The sequence below is a fragment of the Castor canadensis genome, chromosome 9, assembly GCF_047511655.1.
Source record: "Castor canadensis chromosome 9, mCasCan1.hap1v2, whole genome shotgun sequence".
NCBI lineage: Eukaryota > Metazoa > Chordata > Mammalia > Rodentia > Castoridae > Castor > Castor canadensis.
The window spans coordinates 123,956,237-123,974,879 of record NC_133394.1 but is presented as its reverse complement, the minus strand read 5'-3'; the positions used below and the strand labels follow the sequence as shown (position 1 = coordinate 123,974,879).

General features: G+C 41.1%; 1 pseudogene; it reads left to right on the top strand.

Annotated features, from left to right (window-relative positions):
• Nucleotides 1–1,306: 1,306 nt before the first annotated feature.
• On the top strand, nt 1,307–18,400 carry LOC109685166 (homeobox protein NANOG-like; annotated as a pseudogene).
• Nucleotides 18,401–18,643: the final 243 nt, after the last annotated feature.

Here is an 18,643-nt window from a genome sequence, read left to right as displayed (position 1 = left end):
CTGTTGACCCATATTCCCAGCCCAGTAAAGTCTCTTGACAGGTTTCATAGGGAATAGAGACTTGCCTTATCCTTTACCAAGGTGGCTGAGAAATCAAGGGAGCCCAGCAGATAGGGAAATGGTACCTTCTCTCCTACCACCACCCACCACCACCTCTGTGGCTGGAGAGTGAGAGCAAAAGGCCAGCAGGAAAGACATCAAGGGTCTTCTCTCCAGAGAGCAATTTACCTTAGTCCATTAAACAAAACAAAATCTTTGCTAAATAAAAAATTTAAATCCTTCAGCAACAGGTGGGAGTGAAGGATGAGTAGGCAAAGCACAGAGGATTTTTAGGGCAGTGAAACCATTCTTTAAGGATGGATACATGTCATGTCATTGTACATTAGCCCAACCCCACAGAATGTACACCACTAAATCTGTACCCTACTGTAAACCATGGACTTGAGGCAATGATGATGGGCCAGTCTAGGTTGGTCAAGGATGACAAATGTATTTACTGGGGTGAGAGACGTCAGTAGTGGAGGAGTTTGTGCTGTGGGGTGTATAGCAATTCTCTAAAGTGCTCTAAAAAAAATAAAGTTTACTTACAATGCTGTAGAACACTAGAATTTATTCCTCGCCTATCTAGCTGTTATTCAAGTTCCCTCAATATATTTTCTAAAGAACTAGAATAGTAGTAGAGAGGAGTTCTTAGGCTCCAAACACAAAGACATGATAAATGTTTGAGCTGGAAAAACCATTCACCCTGATTTGGTCATTACGCATTGTATGGAATCATCACACTGTACCCTGAAAATATATTCAATTATTGTATGTCAATTAAAAATAAATTTTAAAGTAAAAAAAAGTGCATTGTAATAATTTAATAAACATCCTCCCCACTCTGCCCCACAGTGGGACTTCAGGTCTCAGGTGCTGTCAGGCTTGTCCTTGCTGGCAGGGAAGACATCATGGAGGTGTTTACGCCACACCCTCCCAGGAAGTTACCTCAAGAGTCAGGCTGATGCGGCTCCAGATGTGTTGGGCAGCCACCCATCATGCTTGTTAATCACATTATTCACGGTGGGACTGTGAGAATACTGTGTGAATGACACACTGCTGATATGATCTCCAGGTATCCGGTGAGAACAGTTTAAAAGGTATCATAAAGCTTCATAGACATAAATATAGCCAGTGTCTTATAGCATCTAAATGCTAAATAGCACCCTGACAACGCTAAGACAGTGCAACTTTCAAAGTATCCAAACTAAAACACCCAGGTGAACGTTAATTGGTGCCAAAGGGAAAACAACCAGTAAACGCCCTGATGCTGACAGCTGGAAATCTTGGCGATGTAGTCTCCCAGTACCCTCGCACCCTGGGCGGGTACCCAAGACACTATCTACAGAAGATAAGTGACTCAGAGCCTGCCCAGCCAGCCCTGATTTATGACACCCCCTGTCCAATTCTACCTCACTGCCCTCAAAAGAAAGAAATTCAGAATTTCACTGAGCAGCCCCACTCTTGGGCAACGGGGACCATATTAGTCTTGTTTCTAGCTGTCATAGCCAGACTCCCACATCCTGGAGGCAACCAGTTCTACTAGGTCTAATGAATCTTCAGATAAGCGTAGATAGTACCCCGAGACAGAGCATGAAAAAAGGAACCAGTAAACATGAAGTCAGTTGAAGACATCAGAGCCAGAGGGGAGGAAATAACACACACACTCACACATGCACACATGCATATGCACACACACAGGCAGGCGCACACACATGCACAAGCACACACAGTGCCATACTGCCATACTAACAGTCACATCTCCTATCATCTGCCTTTATCTTCAACTCAACTCAGGTGAACCCCACAGGTTGATTATTGTTCTTTTTCCTCTATTCCATATTCTTAATAACCGTTATTACACAAATATCATACATATTTTATATACTTATGCTACACACTTCATTTTCCACTATTCAGCAATTAAAATTTCTGGACTATGACTTTACACCTTGTGATGGACTTGAGATCCCAGATGGACTTGATCTAAGACAGTCCTGGTCTGAATCCTATTTCTGCCATTTCTCAGCTGTGATGACTTTGAGCCAACTATTTCTCTAACCTCATTCTGCACATCTGCCAGTCACGCATGCCTCCTATTGATTTTGTGAAAATTATACAAGAAAATGGAAACAAAGTGATAAACACACATAAAACACAGTATCGAAGACATGAAGCAAAAACTGATAAACTGAAACAAAAAGTAGACAAATCTACTATTATGGTTGGAGGTGTCAACCTTCCTCTGCCATTAACTGACAGCTTCCAGCAGGCAGAAAATCAGTAAGGACAGAGTTAGCCAGAGTAGTACTAGCAATCAACTTGATCTAATGGACATTTATAGAACATTCAGTTCAACAAGAGTGGATCGACCTTATTCTAAGCTTGCATAGACCACGCACTGAGATAAGGCACATCCTGGGCTGTGATTTGATGAGAATGGTGCCTCTCACATAGTGAGGGTCTGAAATTTTTTAGTTCAAAATACATTCAGTAAAGGTAGAAATGATACCAACCATTTCTCAAAAGCTATGGCGAATGTTCTAGGCACTTGACATGCATTAGCTCCAATCCTATAAACTACCTTTGCAAGGTAAATATTGCTGGGTCCATTTTCCCAACTTCAATCTTAAAGAGTCAGCAATACCTATAAGGTAGAACACGGAGGCAATTTGATGACGATGATAATGATAGCATTATTATTGCAATAAATAAGAGTTTTTACCACTTCTTAGGCACAATTATGAGGACTTACATAAGTGACTCATTCAATCCTCATGATAACTTTATTAACTAGGTACTAATATTACCCATTTTACCAATGAGGAAACTGAGGCCCAGAAAGATCAATTAGCTCATAAGTGACAAGGCTGTGTTCCATTCCAGGCAGTCTGGCTCCTAAATCTGCACACTTAATCTGACAACAGAAAAACCAGAAACATACTTTTTGCTTCCTTTCACTATAGTTCTGCTTTACTGGATGAAAATTCTATTCAGATGTTAAGGGAGAGTAGATCTTTCATTGGTCTCTGCTTCTGAAAGATTCCTTTCTGTATTTAGGCTCTGATTGTTCTCTACAGTTTTCGTCATTCCCTTTGAACCACTGTTGTGTGTGTATTTCTATAGAATCAATGGAGATGTCAGGCATAAATAAGCCTACTACTGCACAGCCCACTCACAGCCACTTAACATTTTGGTATGTCTCCTCTTCCAATGCGTGATATTTCTACCAAGTTGGTGGAACATATGTAATATTACATAGCGTTACAGCCAGATGTGTGATCTTTCCTGTTTCCATCCACATCCATACCCTTTCGCTCACAGACATTGTTCTAAGTTGGCATGGAGAACCTTAACAGTGGCTGATACTCATTCCATGAGACCAACCAAAATTTTCCTACTCATCTCTCTCCCTTTTCAACCAACAGTAACTTATTTCTGCTCATTTTTAGGAGTGACCTGTTTATTGGGAGCTGAACAACTGGTTTACACAATCAAGAGTCAGAGTAGGCTGACTTGGCACAAAGAAATCTGCTTAAGACAACCTCCCAGGCAGGCAGTGTCCTCCTCCCGCCCTCCCCGCCCCCAATCCTCTACCCTCCCCAGGACCTGGCACACATTGGGAGACTGTTTGTTAAAATCTCTATTTCTCTTGATTTCCTACTTTGCCCCAGGTCCTTGGCTACATTAGAACAAAGTTTACATTTGCCATGAGACATGTTATAAAATGATAAAGTCTTATTTTTCATTTGGGGCATTTGTTTGGCATGGGATCACCCCAAACCTTGTTTTTCCCCAAACATGCAGTGGAATCACTAATTAACTATCTCACCGAGGCAAGAACAATGTGAGAAACGTGTACTTAGATTCAGCAGATAACCAATGGCCAGATTAGGTTTAATTCTGCCTAAATTTCTTTTCATACAACATTTGAGAGTAATTCTGGCCTTCAAGCAAGTCATAAAACAGGTCAATTAAACAAATTTAAAAAGTAAAAAAACTTTTAGTTGGGTGACATGATGTGAACAAGTTTAAAATGTTGATCAAATTTCAGGCAGACTAGGGCCATGATTTTTAGCAAAGTCACACATTAAAGCACTTGGCCTACCATGGGACCATGGGAGGGCTGTAGCCACAGCTCCGCACAGGCTCCCCCAGGTAGACCTCTTCCTACAAAATGCTAGGTGATGACCTGAAGAGCCACTCTTGTAAAACTGCAGCTAATTGTCTGATACTGTTTGTGCTTCCCAGGGTGCTTCACTTTGCTTAAAGTTGAGTCACCCAGCCAGAGCAATTGAGTGGGGTGCAGCCAAGCCAATGAAAAGCCTGCATTGGAGAGACTTCCACCACCAGCCCAGCCCAGTCCCAGCCCTGCCACAGCCCCAGCCCCACCCCAAGCCCCAGCCCCAACCCCAACCCCACCCCAAGCCCCAGCCCCAGCCCCAGGCCAGGCTTGGCCCCAGCCCCACCTAATCAAGCTATTGATTGTTTTCAGGGAGGGACCCAGAGAATACTGCACCAAGGCCTCCTGTTAGGACTTGTCACTCCCTGGAATTGAGTAGCTCATTTCTTGAGGCTCTAAGGGTACAACTAATGGCAACAGCTATGTCTTAATGTATCCTTAAGCACCTTGTTGATTTTGACGGCAATGACAACAATGGAAAAAATCATATCGATATAACTGAAATGCTCAACACCGTTTCCCCAAAGTCAGCTAGGTGTGGTTTTTACCTAATCATGCTAGGATCACATGAAAACCATACAGGTTAATTTTTATACATTTACAAAGACAGATGACAGGTATATAATGACTTGTTTATCAAGAATTATACGTTTCCGAATATTTATTTACTTAATCTTTTTTAAATTAAGTTTATAATTTCTGTACCTTGTTAAACACAAGTTACCTGCTTAGAACAATATGGAACATTGCTTCTATGCATTTCTACAGTTATATGCACTTCTGAGGTTTTATTTAATGAATCAAATAATGTAATGTGTTTTGGAATGTTTGACTACTTACTGAAAAATTTAAAAGTCCTAAGATGCATAGAAATAGCTGACCCATATGTAAGAATTCTAAAAAACACAAAATAACTTTGCTGAAGCATTAAAGGAGCGATCGACTGAATTCTAACTGAAATACAAGTCTGAAGACTGGATGGCAGAGAACTTTGAAGAAAAAAATGGAATAACAAGAGGAAACATGAGAGGATTCTGAGTAAGTGCTGATGGTTCCCAAGCTGCAATCAGGAGGAAGACCATACCATAAGCAAAGTCTCTTTCTTCTAAATACGAATAAGCTATGGGATAGATACCAAATAAAAACATTAAACTTTGACTTGGAGGAAATGTTTCACTTAATCCATGCCATGCCAGAGACTAGCAAGATGCCCACCAACCCATTTTCCTGCTCTTCCTGGACACACAGCTAGACTACAGTTCCCAGAATTCCTTGCAGTTAGCTATGACCACATCACTAGGAGTAAGGCTCACTTCCAGGCCTGGCCCAGAGGCCTTCCACATAATCCTCTGTGGAAGAGGATTCATCTTGAAGGCTTAAGCAAACGACAGAGCTACTAGGTGAAAGGAGCAGCCCTGCCTGATGGACCATGATGTGAACATGAGCCACATTTCTGTAGGAGTAAGCTTCCAAGATATGACTAGGCCTGCACTCACTGCGGAGTCACCTGGGTTGCTCAGTACAAGACACATACAAATCAAACGGGGAGGCTCTCCACTGCTGTTGCCAGCCATGGTGCAAGATCACTTCAGCTCATATAGTGAGTCAAGGACAATGTTAAATTCTTTCAAAGAGTTGACAACTGGATCCTTTAACGTCCTGGACTGCAAAGAACAAGTGTCTTTGTGATGTTTCTGATAAAACTATAAAAACAAATGTGTGGCTACTTTGTAAATAACAAAATCCTAAGTACAATTACAGTTTTTTTTAAATAATAAAAAATGTTTTATCTCATGCAGAGCAAGACAGAAGCAGTGCCTCTTGTGGTAGATTATCTCTCAAACCACTCTTCTGTGAGAATGTTCTGCATGTCCACGACTTCAATTACCATCCCTGTGTTGGTGATTCTCAGATCTCCAGCTCCAGCCACACCTATATCTCAAGCCAAGATTCTTCTTCAGATCTGAACGAGATATATCCAACTGCTTGCTGGGAATTATCACTTGGGTGTCCAACATGACAGACATCCAAATGAATGAGTCATTGAACTACAAAAGACTAGTAGATACTGCCTTCCCCAGTACTATAGGTAATCTCCTGAGAGTCAACCCTCTCCCTCCACTTCTTTTCTTTCCAAAGAGAGCCCAGATTTGGTTCATGTGTCCCAGCAATGGGGGTAGGGGGGAGAAGCTGATCCACTTTCAACTCCTGGGTGGTCTGTTTGGGCCAAAGGTAATCTGATTGGTTCAGGAGTAAGCATGAGTCAGTAAGAGGCAAAGTTGTCTCCTGGGAGGGTTCTAGAAAAGTTTCCTTACTCCTTTGAGAGATCTTCAGGAAAAGATGGGAAAGGTGGGTGGGAAGCAGCAAGGAAAAGGGGGTGTAGAATACATCCCAGAGATCTTACGCACACACTCTTGTATAGGAATGCCTGGGTTTGAATTTATCACTTAGTAAAAATGCAACCTTTGGTCAATTACTTAGTCTTTTAATGCTTTGGATTTTCATATCTACAATGAGTTACAAGAGAAAAATAAGTTAATGTATGGAAAATGCTGATTCATGGTAAGTACCATATGCCTTTTGCTTATTATAGTGTTGCTGTCCATGTTTGCTTGCAACTACAAACAACATCCTACTATCAGCCTGAGGATTAATGGACTCCAAGGATGCAAAGATATTTGGAGCAGATTTCTTCAAAATCCACTGAGGCAAAGAAATAGAAAGAACCTACGTCTTCAAAACCCATCATGCTCAGCTGGGTCAAGGATGTTCAGACCTTATTGTTTGGATTAACTTTTCTATCATTTATAGCAAAGTACATCAACTTGACACATCAACTAGCACAGGCCTTTCAGAAATCATGGAATCTTTTTTAATGTAATAGCATGAATAATAAAAAATAAATGTTTCTGTTTTAAAATGGAAGCATTTCAGATAAGGTTAAAGTCCTTTCTGATAAGCACCTACCATCCCCACCCACTTCTTTCCCTCTGCACAGAGGGAACACAATTACATTTTTTGTATATTTTTTTTAAGTTTTCTTATTTCTATATATAAAAATATCTATACACAAAGAAAACATAAAGCACTGTTTTGTACATATGTTAAAGCAAGCGGATTTATATTATTGTACACAACTATCTGCAAAGTTGCTTCTTCATTCAACAGTTTATTTTAGAGAATTAGCTATATTATAGAGATTGAGCTCATTCTTGATAACTGCTACAAAGTATTTCAAAATATTAATATTCACCAATTTGTGGGCTTTTCAGTTTTATTTCAAATTTTGCAATCAAAGACAATACTATAGTACAAATCCTTAGACCTATCTGCTTGTCAAAGCATTGGGTGCATAAAATCTCATGATGTCACATACTTACAGGGAACTGCTAGTTTTGTCAATATGAAACAGCCTCTCATCCTTTTGATATATTTCACTTTACCTTGGTCTGATAGTAAAATGGTAATACTTACTTTGTGTTGGAATTTGCTTCGAAACCTTTTTTCATCCCTGCATTAAGTTTTGTTTTATGATACTGTAGCAAGAAAGGGAGGCCAGAAAAGAAACAGACAGGCTGTGTTCTGACAACAAGACAGGGGGAGGGAATGGCAAAGCAGAGAGATAAACCTTAAAGAATTGAAACATGAAAGTCACATAGCACTCAGGAAATGAAATAGCCAATGAAGTCATATGCAACCATATGTGGGTTGAGCTTTGCTTTTTTGCTTCTGTAACCTGCTTGCAAGGGTATATAAGGTGAGACCCCTTTGTTCTCAGGGCTCAGTCTTTGGACACGAGTCCGCTGGGTCTGTGCTGGCACAATAAATGTTGCTTCCTGCTAATCTGCCTCAGAGACTCATATCTCAGCTAGCAAACTCCTGCAACATTTCTTGGGGGCTCATTATCCAGGATCGCGGAGATGGTGAGTCATCACCTCCCTTGTCACTGGGATGCATCCCCCCGGACCACCAGGAGGAGATCCCACCAGGCACCAACAGACAGCTTGATCCAAAAGGGGATTCATCCTCCCAGCCAGTCGGGGTTAGAGCCTTGGATGCAAAAAGGAACCCACTGAGGCACAGGAGCTAACTTATGAGCACTGCTCTTCGTACTGGTAAGAACCTGGGTTCAAATTCATGCCTGCTTCAGGAGGCAGAAGGGGAGACTGATCACCTCCCAGAGACTGCTAGTAACTGCCTGTTGGGGTGAAACCGTGTCTCTCTGGTTTAGGGAGCCAGATGGAAGTATTGTGCCATGTGAGAGTGTATAAAAGTGCGAGCTTGAGATGCAGCCCAGCTGCAAAGTGAGTGAGGAGTCCTGATCCTTGGTTCTGTGGTGAACTTATAAGGTCAAGGGTGAGCTCCAGCTGGGCCTCCAGTCTGGGGTTTATATGGACTCACTATGGCCAAAGAGTTGACTAAGTCTCCATGAGGGGAGCAGCAGGAGATGCACAAAGTGAGTGCTTTTCCAAAACCCCTCCCCCTCTGTGTCTGTCTTGCCATCTGGTAATGGGAGGAGATGGGTGGAAATCAGAGTAAAAACACTCCTATGGAGTGTATGATTAATAAGTTTAAAAAGGGATTTAATGGAGACTATGGAGTTAAGTTAACTCGTAACAAGCTAAATGTCCTTTGTATGGTAGATTGGCCTGCTTTTGGTGTAGGATGGCCCCCAGAAGGGTCACTAGAGAAAACTGTTATTAATAAAGTTTATAGAGTAATTGTTAAAAACAAACAAACAAAAAAAAAACCTAACACCCAGGAGAATGGGAAAAGCCAAGAGGCTAAAATTGGCCTTCAAATCCAGACTCTGTTGTTTATTTAAATTCAGGTACCAATTTATTGGGCAGACTGAGGAAAAGTCAGTCTTTCAGTCTTGATGGGTAGCTTTGATGCCCCAGTTTGCACATCTTCACCCAAAATGGGCATCCTGAAGGAGGACTGAGGCTCAGCACTAACTGAGCTCTTACAAAAATTAACACATGAAGGATATACTTCACTAATACATAAGATCTGGTCAGACTTGAAAGACAAGGAATGGTGCAGAAGGGTTGTGAATGTAGAGAAGGGAAAATGGAGGAATGGAAACAAAATTGGGATGATGAGGTCTGTATGGATAAGGTGAGGAGAGAGAGAGGAGAAAAAAAGAGGAGAAAGAGAGAGAAAAAATAAAGTTTAAAATATTTGGAGTCAAAAAAGGATAAAAGGTTTAATACCTTCAGTTGAATTTTTATGTCTTAAAAATAAAAAGTAAATAGAAAACAATTTAGGATTATAAAAACATGCCAGAAATACTGAACTTGCTGGCACTTCTACTTTTAGCGAGCATAAACAGGGAGAACCTAACTAAAGGGGTGAGAAAAAGAGCAACTTTGACTGTTGCTAGTAAAAAAAACTGTTCCAAAAGGTTGGTGCAGTAAGCTTGGTCTGTTATTGAGACAGGCCTGAGATGCTTATGTGTCCCTTGCTAATGGCTGGTCAGATTATGCATCCATCTAATGGTGTATCACAGAGTGTGTGTATATGTAAACATCTTGAAAACAGTTCTTATTATATAGTCAATGTAAAAATTATTACTCTGTCTATTGCTACTTTTAAGGAAACAGGTTATTAAACTTATTTCAACCAGGTCTCACTAAGATGCAGGCATTCAGGGGTTAACACTCCAGCTCAGACCAGAGGAGAGAGAAAAAAAAAAAAAAAGAAAGAAAGAAAAGAAAAGGGGCCACGGCCTGCAACAAAAATCTTAGAATTTGGGTAAAGAAATGACCTTTGCAGGTTTCCTTCTGCTATAAATACAATCAGAAATTAAATTCTCTCTTATAATAAATGGGTCTATTAACAAATGAGCTTTCTATAAATTGCTTTTATACAAAAATAATTTCAAGGTTGCTTGCTTTCTTGGTTTTTTTCATGCAAATGAAAGGCTCTAAGTTAAAAGGTTTTATGAGTTATTTTCAACAAATAACAAAAATATGTAAAAGATATTAAGGATATGGTTTTTAAAAAATAAAAGGTAAAAAAAAATAATGCTTTTAGATTAAAAAACAAAAAGATAATGACAAGCTGCCCAGAGGGTACATATTAAGTTGTCACAAAGATACAGATGCTTATGTAAGTGATTAAATTGACTAAAATCTAAAAGTTACATTAAAGGTTTTGTAAGGTCAAATTTTAATGCACTGATGTTAAAATAAAACTAAATTCTCTAAGCTCATAACAACAAGGCCATCTTTAAAATATTGTATTGTTCTTAATAACATTTACAAAAAAATTGTCTTAAAAATGGTTTTTGTCTTGTCAAGATAACTGTCAAGAATTTTTGGTGCAATAAGTTAATCCACAAATTTGTCAATACAACAAGAGTTTATTAAAGAACAAAAAGACAAGAGGTAGCTGAGCACAAGAAATGCTGCTGCACTGATATAAAGATTGAGACAGATTTACTTATGTAAAACAAAGCCAAAGTGCACCCTCCAGATAGGATAAAGAATATATATAAATAAATAACTCAAAAAGGAGCACTACACTGGAAGTCAAGACCTCCAATTTTTATTGGACTCAACAGAGTGGAGGTGTTAGTCCTACTCCTTCCACATATTGGATGGAGGGAATATTTGCCCTGGGATAGACAGATTGGGCCTATTATTTTAGGGGGGCTCCATTGACTACAGGTTGGTGGGATCCTGCTGTATGTCATGAACCATTTGTTAATGTCAACCATCTGGGATGTGATCCCTTATCAACATCTGAGCCATGATTCTTGGCCACTGTTTCCTAACTCCACACTTAGTCCCCATAAATAATGACCTGTGTTCTCTGGTGATTTTTGTTGGGGTTTTAACTGCTAAGGTAACTGAGTCTTGTTCATTTAAGAGTTGGTTTGAGATGGCCATGTTAGGACTAGACCTCCTCTCCCTTGCAGATGGCTTACCTTTATCTCCCTAGATAGATGCCAAGGACAGTTGGGCAGACAGTGACCTAACTACAACTTATCTTTCTTGGTTGCCCAGTGACCTTCCTGGTACTTTTCCACCAGCCCCCTATATCTAGCCCAAGCCTGTGTCTGGCAATGGACTATAGCTCTCTTGCTGGGGTCTCCCTTCACTGGGCTTCTGCCTAAACAATAAACCCTGAACTGGTGTTTGAGCCATCTCTCTGCCTCTTCCATACCTCTTATTTTCTAACAGTCTATATAAAACTTTCTAGATGACCTCATGGTTTAACAACTGTTGTCTTGGGTGATTGTAATATGGTTGGTATCCTATATATGTCTGTGACTGGGCTATTTGGGGTCACTGACCCCAATTGATAAAAATCTAAGGTTTTACTTCAAGAACAACTAAACTAATATGTATATATAACCTCTATAGAGTTGCGATGCTGTTGCTGGTTCCTATATTTATGTTTTTCAGTATATCAAGCCTTCTAAAACACAAAATTTAGATAAACATGGTAACAAAAAGTTAATGGGACTGATATACTGTTTTGTTAGTTGATAAATTGTCCATCAAAATTTTAACCAGGACTCTTAAGTTTTTATCATTACAGTTCTGATCCTTCTGGGGCATTTACAATCGAGTCCATAAAAAAATGAATCTAATAACTACTTACGTGTCAATCAGGTTAGCTTTTTAGACATTTGCTTTTGTTAGATTTTGTTTTGTATTATCTAGAAGCCTGCTGCCTAAGAGCCACTCCTTCTATGCCTCTTTGTTGCTTAAATTTGGCCAAAAAGGTCCAGTTGGCACTGACTCCCGCCTAATCTGATTGTTATTCCCCCCCCGCCCCCGCCAGTGTGGGACCAAAACCAAACAAACAAACAAAATCCAGGAAAGAACAACCAATCAAGAAAGATCTTCAGTCTACAGCAGTACCACCCTAAATGTGCCCAATCTCGTCTGGTCTCAGAAGCTAAGCAGGGTCGGGCCTGGTTAGTACTTGGATGGGAGACAGATCTTCAGAAGAGACTGCTCAGAGACAAGCAGTTTGGAGACAAGGGGGGAATGCCATCAAAGTTCAAATGGAGTCACTGGTGCCAGACCTCTCAAAAATAACCAAGGCCGAGAGGATTAAAGAAATGGTTCTTATGTATGTGTGGCTATCTGGCATTAAAGCCCTTCCAGACACAAACTCATAATTTTAGACAGGGACTTCTACTTAAATAGAGGCAAAATAACTATTTTTACTGGCTCTAAACATGTCCTTTGATATTTAAAAATGATGGTTTTAACTTTTTAAAACAATGTGTTTTCTTGCATATATATACTAATAATATATTGTTGCCATGGTAATTCTACTCAGTTACAAAAAAAAGGCATTGTCTAGATAAAATATATATATATAAAATGTTCACCGTTAAAACCCCATTGGAGATGCCCTTTTTTTTTTTCTTGTCTACTACTCCCCTGCAGTTAAAGTAGCAGAGATTGCTCCTTGGATCCACCACAGTCAAGTCAAGCCAGCTTCTCTCGAGTGGGAGTACATCCCTGAGCCAGCTTCACCGGGCAGGATCACCCTCTGGAACCTCAACACCCTCCCTCCGCAGGACTCCGCTTCCCAGGAAACAACAGGGGACCAAAACTGGTGGGACGACAGCCCTTCTCTAATCACCCTGAAAACTGACTAGTCTACATATGGCAGAAGCTTGAGGCGTCAACTCTCCAGTGGGGCAACGGGACTGTTTTTACACCAGGCATCTCACTGTGATACATTGTCTTGTTTGTATCTGTTGCTATAATTCTCACCATAATCTTTGCCATAGGCCTGGCAAAAACCATCCCCCGCTGATTGAACTCATGGTGAAAGGTTTTTATTCGCTCTCTTCTATCTCTTTTGGGAATTACTATTTATTTTTATTGATGTGTTTTCCCTTCATGGCCTCAGAGCCCTCCTTCTGTGACCTATGTGTGCATACTACTTGAGCAGGAAATGTTGTCACTAGGACTTTGCTATTCCATACTTACCATTCTTGTGCAGGCAGCACTGTCCTTGGGTCATGCATTCACAACTATACCATCTATTCAGTGTGTTCCCATAGTAATCAGCATATCTGTTTCAACTCCACTTACCACCCTCGGGAGCAATGGGTAGAGATCAGGAGCGCCCGCAATCCTGGGACCTTATCAGCCGCACCCAGGAGTATATCCCTGATAAACCAGTGCCAATGCTCTTTGATGCATGTGCAGCCTAGACAAGGGTGAATATGGAGGTATAGGCTAGGGCTGTGGGGGCCTAGCTTGGGAAAGAGCCTATACGTCAAATGATAAGTGTATGTGCCAGGAAGGCAACTCTTGGCTGTGTGATGATGTGGGTTCTTATTGTTGCCCTTATTGGGGTTGTGTTTCAAGGGCCACATGGCAGAGGGCTAAACATGCAGCCTTCCTTCACAAGGGGAAAGCTGCCCCTGACTGCACCCCTGGCATCTGTAACCCTGTAAATTTCACTATATTTAAGTCATCAGATTGGACACGGGGTGCCTTACAAATTGACAATTAAAAAGATAACAAATGGCCTCCTGAGCAAATTATCCGATACTATGGTCCTGCCACCTGGGCAGAAGATGGGTCGAGGGGTTATCACACCCCTATATATATGCTCAACCACATCATCAGGCTGCAGGTTGTTGCTGAAATTATAACTAATGAAGCTGCAAGAGCTCTCAATTTTCTGGCAAAACAAAGCTCTAAGATGCACAATGCCATTTATCAGAACTGCTTGGCCTTAAACTATTTGCTAGCTTCTGAGAGAGGAGTTTGTGGAAAATTTAACCTAAGCAACTGCTGCTTACAGATTGATGATTAAAAAAAAAAAAAAAGGTCGTAAAAGAGATCACAGACAAAATGAGAAGGCTTGCCCATGTCCCCATCCAGACTTGGGAGGATGGGATCCCAATGAGCTGTTTGGAGGATGGTTTTCTACCTTAGATGGATTCAAAACTCTGATAGGCGTGATGGGCCTAATCCCAGGAGCATTCCTACTATTGCCCTGCCTGGCTGCCCTGGTGCTACAGTCTATCAGAACTATTAACGGAAGCCATTATATATTAAAAAAACAAAAACAAAAAAACGGCCTCCCATGTAATGATGCTATAGAAATACAAACCCCTAGATCAAGGTGATGCTCTTTGACCCCAGGTGGGTCTGAGCATCAAAGGAGGGAATAATGTAGCGGGAAAGGGGAGGCCAGAAAACAAGCAGACAGGCTGTGTTCTGACGATGACAAGATGGGGGAGGGGGTGGCAAAGCAGAGAGAGAAAACTTAAAGAATTGAAACATGAAGGTCACACAGCACTGGGGAAATGAAATAGCCAATGAAGTCACATGCAGCCATATGTGGGTTGGGCTTTGCTTTTTGATTGTGTAACCTGCTTGCAAGGGTGTATAAGGTGAGACCCCTTTGTTCTCAGGGCTCAGCTTTGGACAAGAGTCCGCTGGGTCTGTGCTGGCACAATAAACGTTGCTTCCTGCTAATCTGCCTCAGAGACTCCTATCTCAGCTAGCAAACTCCTGCAGCAATACTTCTTATAAAAAACATAGGTGGATTTTCAAACTCCAATACTATAGTACCGCAGTTTCGCTGTAGTTGTGTATTTTTCTTTTCAGTGTGTTTTCTACCAATTTTCTGGCTTTGGTATGTAAGAGATGCATCAGGCACTTGGTTCATCATCCTGAAACTAGAAGTTATATCAACCATGGCATCTTTTTATACTTAAAGTTTGTGTAAACCAGGACTGGTGGAGTGGCTTAAGTAGTACAGAGTCTGCCTAGCAAGCATAAAGCCCTGTGTTCAAACTCCAGTACCATAAAAATAAATGAATAAATAAACTTTATGTAAACTTGATCTAGTATTAAATTTGTCAAAATATGTGTACTAAAATGGTGCTAGAACACTCCAAAGTAAATGGATTATGAATAAAAGTATGTGGTAGTAGCATAAGGGTGACAGCCTTGTGACTATAATAAAGCTTTCTGTTTTTTACATAGATTTTGTTTAAGGGTTAATAAAATAAACCCTTAATTTCATTGACCATTATTAAAATTAAGCCACTAATGAAGTTAAACATAATTTCATTTGAATGAAGGTCAAGTAAATGAGCTAAATTTGTCAAAAGATGAAAACATTTAATCATTTTCCTGACACATTGGTATACTTGTATCAACTGTACTTCAAGCAAGTATATGTAATGGTATCATTTGACAATACACAAAAAAGATAGAACCAGAGTTCAGAAATAACATATAAAATTGAACCAGGAAAAGAATTCAGCAATTTCACAAAACACTCAAACCTAACTTCAGTTCAGGTTAAAAAAAAAAAAAACTCCCACATACCCAGAGCTTTTTACAGAGCAGTTAGAAATCTCTTTATAATATCAATTATTTTCTTCTTTGTGGGTTTTGCTTTTTGAGAGAGGGTCTCACTATGTTAGTCCAGGCTGGCTGTGAAACCATGATCCTCCTGCCTTTGCCTCACATGTGCTAGGATTACAGACAAGTCTCAATTATGCTCAAACTCTCTTTTTCAGGGTCTTTGTGTGTCACGGTGACCTTTGTAGCCACTTGAGAAAGGATGGGGAGAAGACAAGCGCAGCTTCACCTCAACACAAACAACATCACTCATCTGCTCTATGTAAGAGTTCCCTTGGAAAAATGATACTGCTACAAATAAAAAGAGTTGTGACCCGATAGACCGTTTCTATCTCCAGTGAAACTCATCTGAAGTCCTTCGCAGGCATATGAAATGTGTTTTCTTTCAAAGAGCTCCAGGAAAGGAATTTCTTTCAGGTCTCAGAGATGCCCCATCTTGATTAATAACACAAGACCTCCGTCACCACACCAAATGCCTAAGAGAAACAGCTCCAAGGGAGGAAGGCTTTAGTGTGCTCATTGGCTCAGAGGTTTCGGTCCATGGTAGACTGACTCCATTGTTTCTGGGCTGGGGTGAGGCACAGCATCGTGGCAGACAGAGCACAGTTGAACAGAGCCATTCACCTCATGGCAGCCAGGAAACAAAGACACAGGAAGTTGTATGCACATATGAATAAAAAATAATAACAATAATAAAAAAAAGACACAGGAAGGATCCTTCAAAGGCAAGCTTCCCTGTGGCCCACTTCTTCCAACCAGGTCCCACCTCCTAAGGTATCCACCACCTCCCCAAATAGTGCCACCTGGGGACCCAGACTTCAATGCATGACCCTGTGAGGGCCATTGTGTATTCAAACCATAACAGCTAGGAAGTTCTTTAGTATTTCCAGCCAACCAATCTGTGTCTGCTCCAGTTTTCTGTGGTCACGTTTCTGCTACATAACAATCCACATGCATGTGAACGTGGTGATTGGAGGACCCCCTCAGCTGCAGCCCAAATCAATCCCACTTTGATAAGCCCTCTGCACAGATCCTACCACCCATTATTTAAATCACCTCTGTGGGGTTCTCATCTCTGAAATGTCTCTAAAGATCTCATATTCCTCTCCAATTACTAAAAAAAAGCTACAAGCCATGGTGCCAACCCCAGTGGAAATGAAAAGCCATCCTTTCCCAGGGCTCCTTCCGGTTATACTTTGATCCTTCTTGCCCTGCAAGATAACTACTTGATGGTAGTGATGGATTAAAGGTGGCAACAAAATCTTTTGACATTCATTCCATCAACACTTGAGGAGCAGGCTGGCAGAGTGTCTCAAGTGGTAGAGCACGTGCCTAGGAAGCATGAGGCCCTGAGTTCAAACCTCAGTACTCCCCCACACACCCACCCAACAACAACAAAAAAGATGTGAGGTGCCTTTCCTCTCCTCTAGAATCTGAGCTGGCTGTGACTGGCCTGTTACCAGCACTTCTAGAATGGCAGAAGAGATACTATGTCAGGTTTGGGCTTAACCTTTAACAAGACTAGCAATTTCTACCTTGACTTCTTGGAACACTTGCTCTGGAAGAAGTCAGCACTGTGCAGGAAAAAAAAAAGTCACACTTTCCTGAGAGCTGCATGCTCTAAGGAAGCCCATGCTAGCCATGTGGAGAGGCCCTGTCATCAAAGGACAGCTGCCTAAGGGTTCCAAGACAGATTAGACCAGTTTATCTACCAACAGGAAGTGATGATTTCCCTCCAGTTTCCTTATTTTATGTCTTTAAAAAAATCTTCTTGGCCTTTGGCTTGATTGCTTCACCTTACTGAGGACAGGACTCTGCATTCTGGCTTCCTGGTATTTTTCCCTATGGGGAATCTTCATTTTCTTTTTATAGTCTTCCATCTAGATACTTATCATCTTAATGCCTTAGCCCTTTTTACAGTCTTTGATTTCCCCCATCATTCAGGGTAACACAGAGTGTGGCTCCAGCTTGAACACAGTTTGCCTTGCTCTGAAGCATCTGACTGCTCTCCAGTGTCTGTGGCTTATGGGCCTGAAGAAAATTGTTCATCTTTCCCATGTCATCTGCTGAGATGTTCCACACAGACAATGCCTCTCCTCTTCCTTACACCATGGACTTGCTTACTCACAACAGTCTCGATTCTTCTACCAGTCCCAAAGCAAAATCATCCAATTCCAGTCTAGAGAGAACACAGTGAAGAAGGAAGATACTAAAGCCCAGGTCAAGAGGCAGAAGATGTGAACTGTGTTCTCCCAGATCCAGCTGTATGTGCTCAATGACAGGTTTCAGAAGCAGAAGTACCTCAGCCTCCAGCAGATGTAAGAACTTTCTGGCATTCTGAACCTTACCTACAAACAGGTTAAGAACTTCTTCCAAAACCAGAGAATGAAATCTAAGAGATGGCAGAAAGTGAGTGGCTAAAGAATAGCAACAGTGTAACTCAGAAGGGCTCAGTCCATACAGACTATCCAGGCCTCCATTTGAACTGTCACCAGGGTGCATGAGGAGCACATCTTCAAACCTTGCCATGTGGAATAACCAGACCCGTAACCCAGCTTGGAGCACCCAGGCCTGGAACACTCAGACATGGTATAGCCAAGCCTAGACCACCGAGGCCTGGAATAGTCCATTCCACAACTATGGGGAGGAATCTAGGCAGCCCTGTATGCAATTGCAGCAAAGTTATCCTGTCAATGATTTGGAGACCACCTTGGAAACAGTTGGGGAAAGCCATGAGTATTTTAGTACCCTACAAGCTTTGAATTTATTCCTCAATTACTCTGAGAATATGCGGCCTGATGATGTGTGATGAGTAAGTCTGAATTCAGTGGCTGGATTCCTTCCTTCCTCCTAGGATTTTTGTTTTAGAGATGGGTGTAGGATAACTGGAATCTAATCAATAACTTTCAATTATTATGTTTTGTTTTTGGTACTGGGGATTGAACTCAAGGCTTCACGCTTGCTAGGCAGGCACTCCTACCACTTGAGCCATTCCACCCGCCCTCTCTTGGGTTGGGTATTTTTTGTTTTCCTTTAGATTACTGGAGATAGA